Raw genomic sequence first — 15,355 nt, forward strand, 5'->3', positions numbered from 1 at the left:
ATGCAGAGTTTGCCTTTAGCTGGTTCCTTCTTACTCTCAGAAATTGTCTCTGTCTGATGTCCTCAGACTTACCAATTTCCCTCAGAGAGGAAAAGGCTTGCTGATCTCAGTTCTTGTAAGAATCATTTATCTCTCTCTGAAAATTTATTCCTTTAGACTTCTTTGCAGTCTCTTAGATAGATTTTTAAAATACACTGTTTTTTTCACATTTGTAAGTTTTTCTTTCTAGTTTTTATGACACAGGTGATCTTCTGCATCCTAATCTGAGGAGGAAACTCTCATTCCACAAACATATGTTAATCAATTATTATGGAACAGACCCTATTGCTTAGAACACAGTGGTGAATACGAGACACGATCAAAATTCTGTACCAGAACCTCAAAATACCATAGCACTGCTTCCAGAAGAGTCAGAAACCATGATTAAGATTTTTTAAAGTAGGGCCGGGCATGGTGGCTCACACCTGTAATCCCACCACTTTGGGAGGCCAAGGCAGGAGGATGACTTGAAGTCAGGAGTTCAAGACCAACCTGGGCAACATAACAAGACTCTGTCTCTCAAAAACATTTAAATACATAAATTAAATTTAAATAAATATAAAAACTGTGATTAAGAAGAACTGCTACTTTCCAGAGCAAGTTTTGATGAACCTGATCTGTGTTACAAGTGGGTGATTTTTTAACACACACTCAATGCTGTTTTTACTATTTCTTTCCTAATCCCCCTTTTTTTTTTTCTTTTTTTTTTTTTTTTAGACAGAGTCCACTCGCTCTGTTGCCCAGGCTGGAGTGCAGTGGTGCGATTTTAGCTTACCACAACCTCTGCCTCCCAGGTTCAAGTGATTCTCCTGCCTCAGCCTCCTGAGTAGCTGGGATTACAGGTGTGCACTACCACGCCCGGCTAATTTTTGCATTTTTGGTAAAGATGGGGTTTCATCATGTTGGACAGGTTGACCTCCAACTTCTGACCTCAAGTGATCTGCCTGCCTCAGCCTCCCAAAGTGCTGGAATTACAGGCACGTGCCACCCACCCAGGTAATTTGTATATTTGTAGTAGAGATCGGTTTCACTATGTTGGCCAGGCTGGTCTTGAACTCCTGACCTCAAGTGATCTGCCTGGCTCAGCCTCCAAAATTGCTGGGATTACAGGTGTGAGCCACCACACCCAGCCTCTTTCCTAATCCCCTATTTTTATGTAACCTTAACTTTGCCACCTATGCAAGTTTGCAAAGCTTTACACACTTGTTCCTTTTATTTTCCCCTATATCCTCTTTGCCCTTAAAAGCCACAACTAAAACCCACCCAACTATCTCACTCTTCACACAGAAAATAACAAATATTAAATATGTTAAAATATTAACCATAGACCATATTTCTAGATAATTTTGCCTCTCTAAACCTATTATTCATTTGGATTTGCATTTTTTCACTCTCAAATAAAATAAAACAGATCAGCCAACAGTTAATATTTACATCACCACCACTAAGTAATTGGTAGGACTGCACAAATGCCAGGTGGTAGCATGTTAAATAAAAATCATCAAAGCGGTGCCTATGAGATGCCAAGTGACCTTGTTGGACATACCTATGCAAATGTTTCAACTGCTTCTGTAGAATCAGTTGCATGTTCTGTCATGATCAATTACCCAGGAAAACCTCCTAGGGCAGTGTGACCCAGCACCACCTTCATGGCTCCCACTGAGCAGGCAGGAATAGAGTGCTGGATCTGGCACTGCGAATCTAGTTTTCATCGAGGTCTGCCATGAATGAGCCATATGTCCTGGGCAAGTTACTTCCCCCATTCAGACTCTAATTCCTCATCTGTAAAATGAGGAGGTGGGACTAGTTAAACATCTCAGCACCTGCCATCTGCCGTGGCCTACATTTTTGGTAATTGCCGTTAGTTGTTTTGGAAATGTACACGTTCATTCTGGGTTAGCTCAAAAATGAAACCAGGAGAGCTTGCCTTTGGCTTCCCCAGCCTCCCCATCTGGGCTTCAGGAATGCCCCCAGCCTCCACCTCAGAACCTGTTTTTTGTTTTGTTTTGTTTGTTTGTTTTTTCACTCTTTCCCATCAGAACCACTCTTGAAAAAGAAAGAGAGGGAACCGCTGGGTAGTATTAGGACCTAAGCTTGGAAATCAGAAGTGCTGGGCCTCATCTGTTTCTTCCAGCTTGTGACTCAGGCAAGTCCCATGAACACTGCACCACTTCATAGGATTTTCAGGTGGGTTAAATGAGAAAATGTATCTAGAGTCCACAGAACTTATATTTGACACGAATAAGGACTCCGCAAACTTTAAATATTGTTACTGTGATTCTTCCTTAGCAAGGAATAATCAAAATGTTAAGATGAAAGAATTAAGTTATTTGATAGTTCGAATTATTGTTCAGAAAAGATTCGCTCTTCTCCCTCCAAGGGGTGGGTGAAGTGTGCTGTCCTGCCCCATTGAGACTAAGCTTGGCTGTGTGCCTTTCTTTGGTCAATGGGATGTTTGTGGTCATGATGTATGCAGAGGCTTTCCACATGCTCTCATGGTGTGGCTGGTCCCGGAGGCCTCTGATCTCTGCCAGGAGAAGAACACACCCCAGGTAGCCACTACCCTTGCAGTCTGAGAGTCAGAATGAGGATGAACTTGAGCTCAGACTACAAACTGAAGGTAAAAGTCCAGGTTGGCCCACACGAGTTGCAGTCAACCCATGAATGTAAGGGTAAATGCTTGTTGCTCTGAGCTGTTGAGTTCTGGGGTAGCTTATTACACAGCATTACTGTGGCAATCACTGACTGATACATGTGGCAATGATGATATTGTGAGTAAAAGCCTGAAAATAAGGGAAGCCTTTCAGGTGTTAATCATTGGTCCTTGACTTAGTCTATGCATCTACCTCCTTTCTGGTCCTCCTTGCTTGGGTTCTTCCCATCCCCCCACCACTTAATCTCTGGAAAAATCTTAATTGATACTCCTCTGCCAGGCCCTGGGAATATATAAATTAAGAGTAAATAATTCAATAAGTTAGGGACTATTATAGAAAAATGCCAGAATGCTGTGACACCAAACAGAAGGGACAGCTGAGCTGGGCTATGAGGTCAGCCAAGGCAGCAAAGTATAAACAGAAACCCAATCAATGAGTAGGAGTAACAAAGTCTCACCCCAGAAGCCATGTAACAGGGCACAAGCCTAAAAAAGCACTTTTTAAAAGACAAGTTCCTGCCCCAAGTCCATCCTTTCCTCCCCCGGTGAGCCAGGTTAAACCTCAGAAAAACCTCAAGATACATCCATGGTTGCCTCCCTCTCCCTGGGGGAGCTGCTGGGAAATACCCACACTGGGACCCACTTCTGGAAGTGATAAGTTTGCACATCTTGGAAATGACTCCGGTCATCTGCTTCTGAAATCAGCTCATGCTAGCCCAGTTTGGGAACCACTGAGGAGCTGCCCTCTGCATCCTTCCCGTTCCCTGATTGCCACCCTCTCCCGGGAGCCTGGAGGCTGTGGCAGGCTCCCCAAGAACATCAGTCACCCCGGGGAAGAGGCAGGGAGAGCTCAGGGACCCAGGGCTCTCTCCGCCCTTTCACCCAGTACAAAGCCTTCCTCCCCTGCAAAGCAGAGAGCCCGCTGGGGGCCTCCGGGGGCTGGGAGTGGCCCTCTGCTCTTTCCACTGAGAATCGCAGCAGGGGAGGCGAAGTTTCAGCAGCTGCCCAGATGCCCACATCCACAAGGACCATTTGTACCCAGTGCCGCGGAGAGCCTAAAAACAGAGTTCCGACAGAAAGACCGAACTGGGGTGAGGGCGTGGGAAGAGTCTAAACCCGGATTCCTTTCCCTGGGCCACTAATTCCACTCGTTCCATTCCTCAAGACATTCCCCGGCAAGGATTCCATTCCTTGGCTATCCTGATCCATTCCTTCCACTGCCTCCACTCCACCTCCACTGGGCCTCCACCTGGGTCCACACTCTCCACCAAGGCCTCCACACCACACACAGGCCTGCCACATACCTGCACACTCACACAGACACAGACCACACACACACACAGGCCTGGATGCCATGGAGCTCTCACACAGGGCACTCCACCCACCCCACTTCCTTTGTCCACTGGTGTTCCTTCTTTGTTCCATTTCGGGTTTCCCTCCATTCCTTCCTTCCTTTTGTCCTTCCCTTCCACTCCTTCCTTCCATTCCATTCTTCCATCCTCCATTCCTTCCACTAACTGATCCACCCAAAGCACCATGCTCGCACACTGTCATACACAGTCCACACATTCACTTGCACACACACACACAGATATCACACACATCATCACACACATCATAATTCGCACAATCACACATTACAACACAACACAGCCATGCATACACAATCACACACACACACACACCATACCACACACACCATAACACATGCACACACATCATGCCACATACATATATATCAAACACACAATCTGAGGGAGATGAAGGTCAAAGTTGCCCCTGAGCTTCAGTAAATACAATGCCCACTCACACCTCTGTGCCATCAATGTGGATCCTCTGGTAAGGGCTGCCGGGGGCCGACTGTGAGTGCACCACCCAGGGCAGGCACACAGCTTGTCTGCAGTCGCCTGTGCTCTCATAGAGAAAGATGGCTCCACTCCGCACCGAAATCTCACTCCTGTCAGAGCATTGAGCAAGGGGAAGTGGAGATGGGGCTGGAAGTGGCTACTGTGTTCATGTGATGTGAGTGTGACTGTGTGTGTTTGATATATGTGTATGTGGCATGATAGGGCATGATATGTGTGCATGTGGTATGTTGTTTGTGTGCATGCATGTGGTTGTGTTGTCTGTTGTGGTGTGTGGAATTGTATGTGTATGGTGATAGGTATGGTTACATATGTGGTTGCATGTATGTGTGTGCTTATATATGACTGTGTATATGTGTGAGTGTGTGTTTGATACATCTGTATGTGGCATGATGTGTGTGCATGAAGTATGGTGTGTGTGGTATGGTGTTGTGTGTGTGTGCGTATGATGCTATATGCATGTAGCTGTGTTGGTGTGTGTTGCTTAATGTCTTGATTGTGCATATTATGATAATGTGTATTGTGTGTGTGTGATATTGTGTGTGGGGTTGTATGTATGTGTTTGAGTGTCTGGTTGTGTTTTATATGTATGTGGCGTGATGTGTGCATGTGGCATGGTGTGTGCGTGCATATGGTTGTGTTGTCTGTTGTGTGTATATGTGTGATTGTGTGTGTTTAATAGATATGCATGAAATATGTGTACACATGTGGTATGGTGTGTGTGATGTGATGTTGCATGTGTGTGCATGTGATTGTGTATGCATGGTTATGCTGTGTGTTGTAATGCATGGTTGTGCATTTTATGGTGTATGTGATTATGTGTGTATGATTGTGTGGGGGGTTGTATTTATGTGTGTATGTGTATGATTATGTGTGTTTAATACATATGCATGTGGCATGATCTGTGTGCATGTGGTATGGCATATGTGGTATGGTGCTGTGTGTGCATGCAAGTGGTTGCGTTGTCTGTTGTGTGTGTCATTGTGTGTGTGTTGTGATGTGTGTGGTTATGTGCATGGTTATGTATATGGTTGTGCATATGTGTGATTGTGTGTGTTTGATGTGTATGTATGTGGTATGTGTGTGCCTGGGGTATGGTATGTATGGTATGGTGTGGTGCTGTGTGTGTGTGTGTGCAGGCGCATGATTGCGTGTGTCTAGTTGCACGTGTGTGTACACAGGAAGACAATGATATTCAGAACAACAGTGCCATGGCTGAGAAGGAAATTTCTCTCTGAAGCCCCTTTTTCAGGTTTTCCCATTTTTTTGGAGTTTCTTCCTAACTGTCATTTTCCCAGCTTGGCCTTAACTCAAAGGTGAACTTTTCTCCTGGAAACAGAAATGGTCTAATCAATATACTTCTGAGCAACATCAGCAAATGAAATTTAAGGGCAGATTAAAGTTCAACATTTCTCATCCGTTTCTATGAACACATTAGATTTTGAAATGTTAGAACAGCTCGCTTCCCAACAAGAAGCTCCCTTCCTCTGCAGGAGAGAAACTTTATAGCTGGGCCACGGGAGGCACGCTGTGAACATCAGACACTCTCCTCCTACAGACCTTCCTTCATGTCAAATATTGCCAATCCAGCAGAGTGAAGTCACACCAGCTGGCTGCCTCCCTTTTCTGCTGACCAAAAATCTGAGCTTATGCCTCACCTTAGTGTCTCAGTCTGTTCAGGCTGTGATAACAAAATATTACAAACTGGGTGGCTTACAAACAAGAGAAATTTATTTCTCACAGTTCTGGAGGCTGGAAAGTCCAAGATCGAGGCACTGGCAGATTTGATGTCTGGTGAGGGCCGGTTCCTCATAGACAGTGCCTTCTCACTGTGTCCTTGTTGTGTGCAAGGGACTAATTAGCCCTCGTTGGTCTCTAATAATAAGAGCACTAATACCAATCATGAGGCTCCACCCTCAGGACCTACTCACTTCCCAAGGCTGCATCTTCTGATACCATCACCTTGGGGGCTAGAATTTCAATGTGAGAATTTGGGGACACAAACGTTCAGCAGAGAAGTAACAGCACCAGACTAGAACTAGCCCCAGGGGGTGCACTGACCCTGGCCCCATCCCTGCATCTTTCTCACACCTTTGTAAATCGCCCCTCATCAAACTCTCCTCCAATAACCCGACCTGAGTGTCCCATCTGTGTCTCACCAGGCCCCCCGATGCATCAGGTAATACAAACACCTCCTCTCTCATTTTCTCCATCTTTAAATCTCCATTTCGCTCAAGCTTCAGGAAACACATGCTATCAAAGCAATTCCTAGGAGCACAGTCACACCTATACCCACTCTGAATTTGCAAGGTGGCTGTCCCGCCACGGCTCTCATCCTTGCCACCCCCAGGCCAGTGTCTCTGGCCCACTCCTCCCTTTCTGCTCTGCCCTGGCTCTCCCAACATTCCTCTCCTTCGAGACCTTTGTGCTCTGCTTCTGGAACTTTGTTCTGTTGAAAGCATGCAGCCCAACATCACCATACCCCACAGAATGCTCCTGGCTTTGATGTCCCCATCAAGGACATCATTGTACTTGGAACCCTCTCCAGGGCATGGCCTCAGTCCTCAGAGCCCATGGGCCAACTCCCGGGTCTCTACTGTAACTTCCCTTCCAATGAGTTTCCACTGCCATACTGAGCTCTTCGCAGATAACTCTGGCCCCAAACCCACACACCCACAACCAAAGCCTAGATGCCCTCACTCTTCAAGCCAATCCCCAATCTCCCAGAAGTCTCGCTAATCCTAGACTTTACTGCCAAGTTTTGTCTTTGACAAATTGCTCATTTTTCTTTTTATTTTACAGAAAACCCAATCAAGTTGTGTTCTTGAGTGTGATGAGTCACCGTGACCTCAAACATTACCAGATTCTGTGACTCACAGCCCAGCCAGGGAGCTCCAAGACAATCGTCATTAGGCATCAAAAGGACCAGCTAAGGCACTGTTTAACCAAAAAATAAAAAGAAAATACTTCATCAGCGAACTCCATACAATATCAGAGGCTTGCTTAATAACAGGAAATGAGGCACACATTAGAGTTTGAGAAAGAGATTGACCATTTCAGCTAAGAGCATTTTACCAATTCTTGACAGTCATTATGAATTTGATGGGAAGTAAATGCCTTTCCTTCTATTAGAAATGGCAGTGCATTTAAGAACATCTAAAAATAAGATAAAAGAACAATGGTTTCCGGTTTCATTACTGGGACTCAAGCCTGCTATGATTTATTGGAACATTATTGATAAAACAATGCTTTGCCTTAGGAAAGCAATTTTTCTTCTCTTGCGCAGAAGGGTGACACCTAGGAAGATAAGGTTGTACTGTAGATAAATAAACAAGAAAAAGGAGTCTCCAGAGCTGGCCTCGGCTCCTGGCAATCTGGAGCAGGTCAGCACACACAAATCATGGTGGGCCTGGAGCTGTGGGTCACGTTGGACGCGTTAGGCAGCTTCCGCCTGGAGGGTTCTCGGAGAGATCAGAATGGGAATGAGCTGGTCTCCCTGCTGCACCCCCAAGAGGCATCCTTGGCTGTGCCTGGCCTGACACTGATGTAAAGTACTCAATTTCAGATACTCCTGAGGGGCTCCAAATGTCAAAGACACGTGAATAATTGGTCATTCGGGGAAGGTCTGGGCGCCCTGAAAAGCACATGCAGAGACCACTTGCTAATGAGAAAACCTGGAGCCTCTCAGCTCGCTTTACACTCTGCTGTTACTGGGTTCAGGTCAGAAGGGTCCCTTGCCTTTTATGGGTTTTGGTTTTGGATGGAGGCAAAAGATAGTAATATTAATAATTACCACATACTGAGCACTTACTACATGCCAAATACTGTGCTGAGGGCCTTGCGTGCCTCATCTCACAAAAGCTCTATGAGAGAGCTGTTATCTTTAAGGATCGATGGCTCAGAAAGGTTAAGTAACTCTTGCAAGAGCACACAGCTAGTGCCTAAGCCCAAATCTGTCTAACTGGAAAACTCATATTCATAACGACAGCCCAAAGCACTCAAAGACCTTGATATGGTTTGGATTTGTGTTCCCACCCAAATCTTATGTCGAATTATAATCCCCAGTGTTGGAGGTAGGGTCTACTGGGAGGTGACTGGATCACAGAGGCAGCTTTTCATGGTTTAACACCATCCTCCTTGGTGTTATGATGGCAAGAGTGAGTTATTGCAAGATCTGGTTTAACAGTGTGTAGCACCTTCCCCCTCTCTTTCTTCCTCCAGCTCCAGCCATGTAAGATGTGCTTACTTTCCCTTTTCTCCCGCCATTATTTTAAGTTTCCTCCCCAGCCATGCTTCCTGTACAGCCTGCAGAAGCTTGAGCCAATTAAACCTCTTTTCTTTATAAAATACCCAGTCTCACAGGTTGTGCTTTATAGCAATACGAGAATGGACTAACACAGGTCTCGACACGATCACCACAATGTCAAGAGTGCCCTAGAGCCATTATTTGACATTCATTCACTCAGGAAATATTTCTGAGGCCTACACTGTGTAATGCGCTATGTCCCCAACACAATGAGTTAAGAAGCAGTCTTTAGGGCGAAAAGGCATATGCATGGATACCAGGAACAAAGATAGTTCACGAGAGTGTATGGGTTAAGAAGCCCTAGGTGAATGGAGAGGCAGCCAAGGACTCTGCAGCTAGGTGATCAGGAATAGGAGGACTAGGAGGGATGGATGAGATACGCATGGTTAGGGGTCAGGCAGCCCAGAAGGATGAGAGATGGAGCAATGGTAGAGAAACCTGGGGCACACACAGGAGCCACTGAGCCCAGTGTGGTGGGAGGGCAGAGGAGGGAGCAGAACACTCAGAGCGAATGTGGAGGAAGAAAACTCACCAGATCCCTGACAAACTAAGAAGCGTGAATTTCATGTTACTGGCAAGACATTTTTGGTCAAGTGAAACGACATGATCTGAGCTTGGTCTGGGGACGTCAGACTGAAGGCTTGCTGCCTAAGTTCCACTGGAGTGAAGCCAGAGCGGGGGCAGGAGTTAAAACAAGACACAATCATCCAGGGGAGACGTGGCAAGGGTCTAATCCACAGCCACAGTGGGAGGTGGAAAAAGAGAAAATAACTCCTGTGCTGCCAGAAAGGCTTTGAGAGGACACGGGAATGGGGAAGGGGAGAGGCAGAGTGGGATAAGCTGAGCCCATGGAGAGTGGAGGAGCATCATGGAAATTTGGTTTTAAGTGTTTGAATGAAGGAGGCAACAGGCAGGGGAGCTGTAGAGTAAGGAGGTAGACAAACCATTCCACCCAGACAAGGATGGGGCCTCCGGAGATGGCTAAGACCATAAAAGTAAAAGGAGGTCCATGGGTGGGAACAGAGAGAGGAGCATAGGAGAATGGGGATGGGAGGACAGAGACACCTGCTCTTGGGAAACGTGAGACGTTGGAAAGCAACAAGGATTGCACATAGTCACAGGGGCAAAAGGAGGGGCTGGGAAACTGGGTCAGGTGCTATGGAAGGCACAGAGCGGAACATGGGCCAATGGTCTCTGCAAGATGTATTTTCTGTGCCCAACCGGATCATGGCTTCCTTGGGTGCAGGGACCATGTTTATTCTTCTAGGTACCCTGTAATGTACAACCCATGACTACTATTATTAGTTAACTATTATTAACTACCCACAACTTACATAGGATAGTTAATAATTAAAATACAGTGTAGAACCAGGAAGGCATCCTAAACCCACCTATTCACCTTGATTCTCCCAGCCGCCCAGCACCACAGAAGAAATGCTAACATACTACTGGAAATGAGAAGGGCTCTCTGTCACTTTTTTGAAACATCAATGATGTCACACAGCCAACAGTTCGCCTGAAAGAGGAATGAGGAGTGGTAAGGGGGACACTCTCCTACCTCCATGCAAAATGTGGGGTAGAGGGCAGGGCATGGTGGCTCATGCCTGTAATCCCAGCACTTTGGGAGGCTGAGGACAAGGTCAGGAGATCAAGACCATCCTGGCCAACATGGTGAAACCCTGTCTCTACTAAAAACACAAAAATTAGCTGGACGTGGTGGCATGTGCCTGTAATCCCAGCTACTGGGGAGGCTGAGGCAGGAGAATCACTTGAACCAGGGAGTCAGAGGTTGCAATGAGCCAAGATTCTGCCACTGTACTCCAGCCTGGTGACAGAGTGAGACTCCGTCTCAAAAAAAAAAAAAAAAGTGGGGCGGAGCAGTCTTCAGTCAGGAAGAACACATGGGGCCATTCCCACCTCCCCATACTTATCCTGGAACGCCACTCCCATCATGGGGACCTGAGTAAGGAGGGATGGTGATGATGAAGTACCGTCGAGGGTGAACAGACGGCAGTGTGGTCTCTGGTCCACCCTCAGTGCTAACCTGAGAGTTTGGATAATGCCCAAAGCCTTCTCCTTGAGACCGCGAGAGAGAGATGATCCTTGGAAGACAGCAGAGACATGGGGGTAAGGGAAGGGGGAGGGCATTGCTGGGGGAGGCGCCAACCTCTGCTGGCTGGGAGGACAGGTTCCCAGCACTGAGCTACCTCTCTCTCCTACAGCTCTGCCCTTCTTTAGAAAAAATGATCAGCTGTTCAAACAGTCAAGGAGAATTGTGATCAGTCTAAACATTTCCCTTCCCTCTTGACAGTGATTGAAAGATGAGAACAGTGACCTCAACAGTTTTTGATAGAGCCCATCTCAGCCACTAATCCCAAACAAGTGTCAACAGAGAGAAAACAACTACTGAGCACATTAAAAGACTTTGCCAGTTCCGAAGGAAAGAGCAAGTCAATCAAATGTAAGCCCAGGAAAAGAGTTACTGCAAGTACAAGAACAGATTTTTTTTAACTCTACTATCTTCTCAATATGATTTGAAAGGACTCTACATCTTTAAAATCATAGCCAGCCATCTTGAAATAAGAGCCACCTCGAATCCAAAAGAAAGACATGAAAAATAGGACAATGGAATCTTTTCACTTCATGGTGGCAGCGAACAATTGATTGTATATTGCAGAAAACAAACAACGACCTAAAAGAACAGATGGAAAAATGCTTCCAGAACTAAAAGAAAAAGAAAATATGGGAATGGAGAAAGAAGAACTGAGAGGTTCGTTCATGCGTGCACAGTCAGGTAACACACACTTGAGCAACTGCTGTGTACCAGACTCTGCTCAGTGCTTTGGTGCATCAGGGAACAAAAAAGACAAAGATCTCTGCCTTGAGTATCTCACATTCTAGCTGGAGCAGACAGACCCTAAAGGGAGGCTACCATATGTTATTATAGAAGACTTTGGGGGCCAGGCGTGGTGATCACACCTGTAATCCCAGCACAGCACTTTGGGAGGCTAAGGCAGGTGGATCATTTGAGGTCGGGAGTTCGAGACCAGCCTGGCCAACATGGTGAAACTCCGTGTCTACTAAAAATACAAAAATACAAAAATTAGCCGGGCATGGTGCATACCTGTAATCCCAGCTACTCAGGAAGCTGAGGCACAAGAATCGAACCCGGGAGATGGAGGTTGCAGCGAGCCAAGATCACACCGCTGCACTGCACTCCAGCCTAGGTGACAGAGTGAAACTGTCTCAAAAAAAAAAAAAAAGAAGAAGAAGAAGACTGAATGTTACAGAAATGGCAGGTAAAGGGATTGAGAGTCCCAGGAGCAAGGGATGCAGGTTGTAAGTAGGATGGCCAGAGTGGGCCAAACTGAGAAGATGATCTCTGAGCAAAGGCTGGAATGAGTGTGGGTATATTTGGCAAGAGTATTCCAGGCAGAAGGAACAGCAAATGCAGTGGCCAGGTTCCGGGGGGCCCAGCAGGGTCAGGGAACATCAGGGCAACCAGGGTGGTGGTGATGCGGGAGTGTGGTAGCTGATAATGCTTGTGGGGGCGGGGGGTCATGGCAGGGAGATTCGTGTTGACCTTGGAGGGTATTGTGAGAGTTTTGTTTTCTAGTCTGATGAAAAACTACCCCATGAGATCGTTTTTGAGTAGAGGAGCGGTCTGATCATATTTAATTTTAAAGGATCACTCTGTCAACTGTGTTGAGAAAAGAGTGGGGGAGGGAAAGGGAGATGAGGTCAGGGATCGGAGCAGGACCAGCCCAACAACAAAGGAGAAAGATGGCAACCGCATAAACGGGGAGGTAGCTACAGAGCCATGAGAAGTAGTCAGTTTCCGTATCTATTCTGAAGCCAGTCGAGTGTCAGGAGGGTTCCTGATGGTTTTGATGGCAGGGGGAAGACAGAAAAAGAGAAGTGAAGGAAGTTGCCAAGTTTTCTGGCAGGAGCCTCTGGAATTCTGTCGTTGCCATCCACTGGGAAGGCGGCATGCTGGTGAAGCAGGCTTGGAGGAGGGCATCGGGGAGTCAGTTTTAGACAGGACCGGGTTGGAATGTCTGCTGTATGATGAAATGGTAATGTCAAGTTGAAGTCTGGAATTCAGGAAAAAGGATGAGGCTAGAGACGTACATTTTAGAGTCTCAGCCTCTAAACAGACCTCAACAAACACCCACCTGGCTTCCATCAATAATGCTGCACCCTATGCTATGTTATATGAATATGCTCTATTTAATCAAAACATGGTATATACAAACCCACAATTCTTGTCATGTTGCGCTGTGGGAATTTCATTTACAGTCTCCTTTGACCTTAACATGGCCACATACTCACAGAAACCAATTATGTGCCATGTAAAATGTTTTAAAGGCCCGTGGCACCACCTCGCTGTAAGAGTGGTGGCTGCAATCTACCCATCTAAAGTTGCATCTCCAGTCAGTCCTCAGAGCCCTGGTACCACAAGGAAACATCCCCTGTCAGTATTCAGCACTGTCCTGGTAACAAATGAATTGTTCATTTTAGCAGCCACCTGACTGTCAAGACTGCAAAAGAAAACTTCAGAAGACATTTATCTGTCGGCCAGGTGTGGTGGCTCACACCTGTTTTCCTAACAATTTGGGAGGCTGAGGCAGGCGGATCGCTTGAGCCCAGGAGTTTAAGACCAGCTTAGGCAACATGGTGAAACCCCATCTCCACTAAAAACACAAAAATTAGCTGGGTGTGGTGGCAGGCACCTATAATCTCAGCTACTCCGGAGGCTGAGGCATGAGAATCACTTGAACCTGGGAGGCAGAGGTCGCAGTGAGCTAGGATGGCACCACTGCACTCCAGCCTGGGCAACAGAGTGAGACTCAATCTCAAAAAACAAAAAAAAAAAAGAGAAATGTATCTGTCAATTAATGAGTAATAATAAAAATAATAGCAAAAACATTAGTAAGTGGGAAGGAAGGTGATAAAAACGGAACATTCCTATCAGGTTATACAAAAAGACATAACACTTGCTGGGTGGTTTTTACCCATGACTTTGTAAGATCCTGAGCCCCTTCTGCTTGTGAGTGCAAGAGGGAGACCATTGCTTTCAGGTAAAGCAGTGTTCTGGATGGAAGTACACACATTCTACACGGGCTCAGGGGACAGACCAGCCTCTGAGCACCTACCATGTGCCAGAAACTGTGTGGGGTGTTTCGGACATGAACATAAAACATGGCCATTCTCTCCTCACCCAACCCTGCCTCCCACCCCTGGCTTCACTTACACCCCTTAGCCCAAGAGATTGAGAGCAGCTTCTCCATGGGGTGTCACACAGCTCCCATATTCCCTCTAAAAATGGAGGAGGAGAGAACTACATACACCCTCCCTATCTCTCTGTCCTTTCTCTGCCCACCTCTCCCATCGAAATTCTGCAAAAAAGAAAGAATAGATTGGCCTTACTGACCTTGAAACCTACTCTTCCTCAAGGGGAAAGGAAGGGAGGGTGTCCTGTAAAAGCAACACAGCCATTGTGGTCCAAAGAGTGGTTCTGAACACAACTCGCTGTGCCCCCGGCACATTTAGAGACTTCTGGGGACATCTTTGGTTATCTCAGCTGAGGGTAGTGGGCACATCTAATGGGAAGAGACCAGGGATGCTGCTAGACATTCTGCAATGGACAGGACAGCCCCCACCAGCACACTCAAAATGTCTTCATGTTGAGGTTGAGGAACCTCGGTCCAAAGAGATTAAGCCGGCTAATACGGAGAGATCAAGACAAACCCATACTATCCCTGGGGAAAAAGTCAAACAGATGCTACTTTACAAATACTGTATTTACTAATTAACTAATTCAAACAGCGCAATACCTACATTACTCAGGTTTTCTACCACAGTCGGCAGCATTGCTTATGCATATTTGATTTCCTTCCACCTGGACGATAGGACATTGGAAAAGCAGAGGTTAGAGTGAGGAGGGAAATGAGAGGCTGGCAAAACTTAGACAGATTTTTTCTAACCTAGCCACATGACTGCACTAAGTTTTTATACAGACCTTCTGCCTCATCAGCTTCCATCTCATCTCATTTCATGCTGGATCTAGAAGTGACTCTGCTACCAGAACACACACACTGCCTGACAGTGCTATCTTGAGGGTGTTTAAAAGGAAACAGACAGCCAGGCACGGTGGCTCAGGCCTGTAATCCCAGCACTTTGGGAGGCCAAGGTGGGTGGATCACCTGATGTCAGGAGTTCGAGACCAACCTGGCCAACATGGTGAAACCCCATCTCTACTAAAAATATAAAACGTAGCCAGGTATGGTGGTGCACATCGGTAATCCCAGCTGTTCAGGAGGTTGAGGCAGGAGATCACTTGAACTCGGGAGGTGGAGGTTGCAGTGAGCCGAGATCGCGCCACTGCACTCCAGCCTGGACGACAGAGCAAGACTCCATCTCAAAAGAAAAAAAAAAAGGAAACAGATAATGAAGGCTGGCTGAAGAAATGCTTTAAAGGATTAGTACAAA

At 46.4% G+C, this 15,355-nt stretch overlaps 1 long non-coding RNA gene across 1 annotated transcript in view; it reads right to left on the bottom strand.

Moving 5' to 3' along the window:
• LOC110740955 overlaps positions 1 to 15,355 on the bottom strand; it is a 56,988-nt gene that overhangs the window by 34,559 nt on the left and 7,074 nt on the right. The window contains exon 2 of the long non-coding RNA XR_002516318.2: positions 14,705 to 14,765. This is a non-coding gene — a long non-coding RNA (uncharacterized LOC110740955). The remainder of the gene's footprint in view (positions 1 to 14,704; positions 14,766 to 15,355) is intronic.

Source organism: Papio anubis, chromosome 10, assembly GCF_008728515.1.
Source record: "Papio anubis isolate 15944 chromosome 10, Panubis1.0, whole genome shotgun sequence".
NCBI lineage: Eukaryota > Metazoa > Chordata > Mammalia > Primates > Cercopithecidae > Papio > Papio anubis.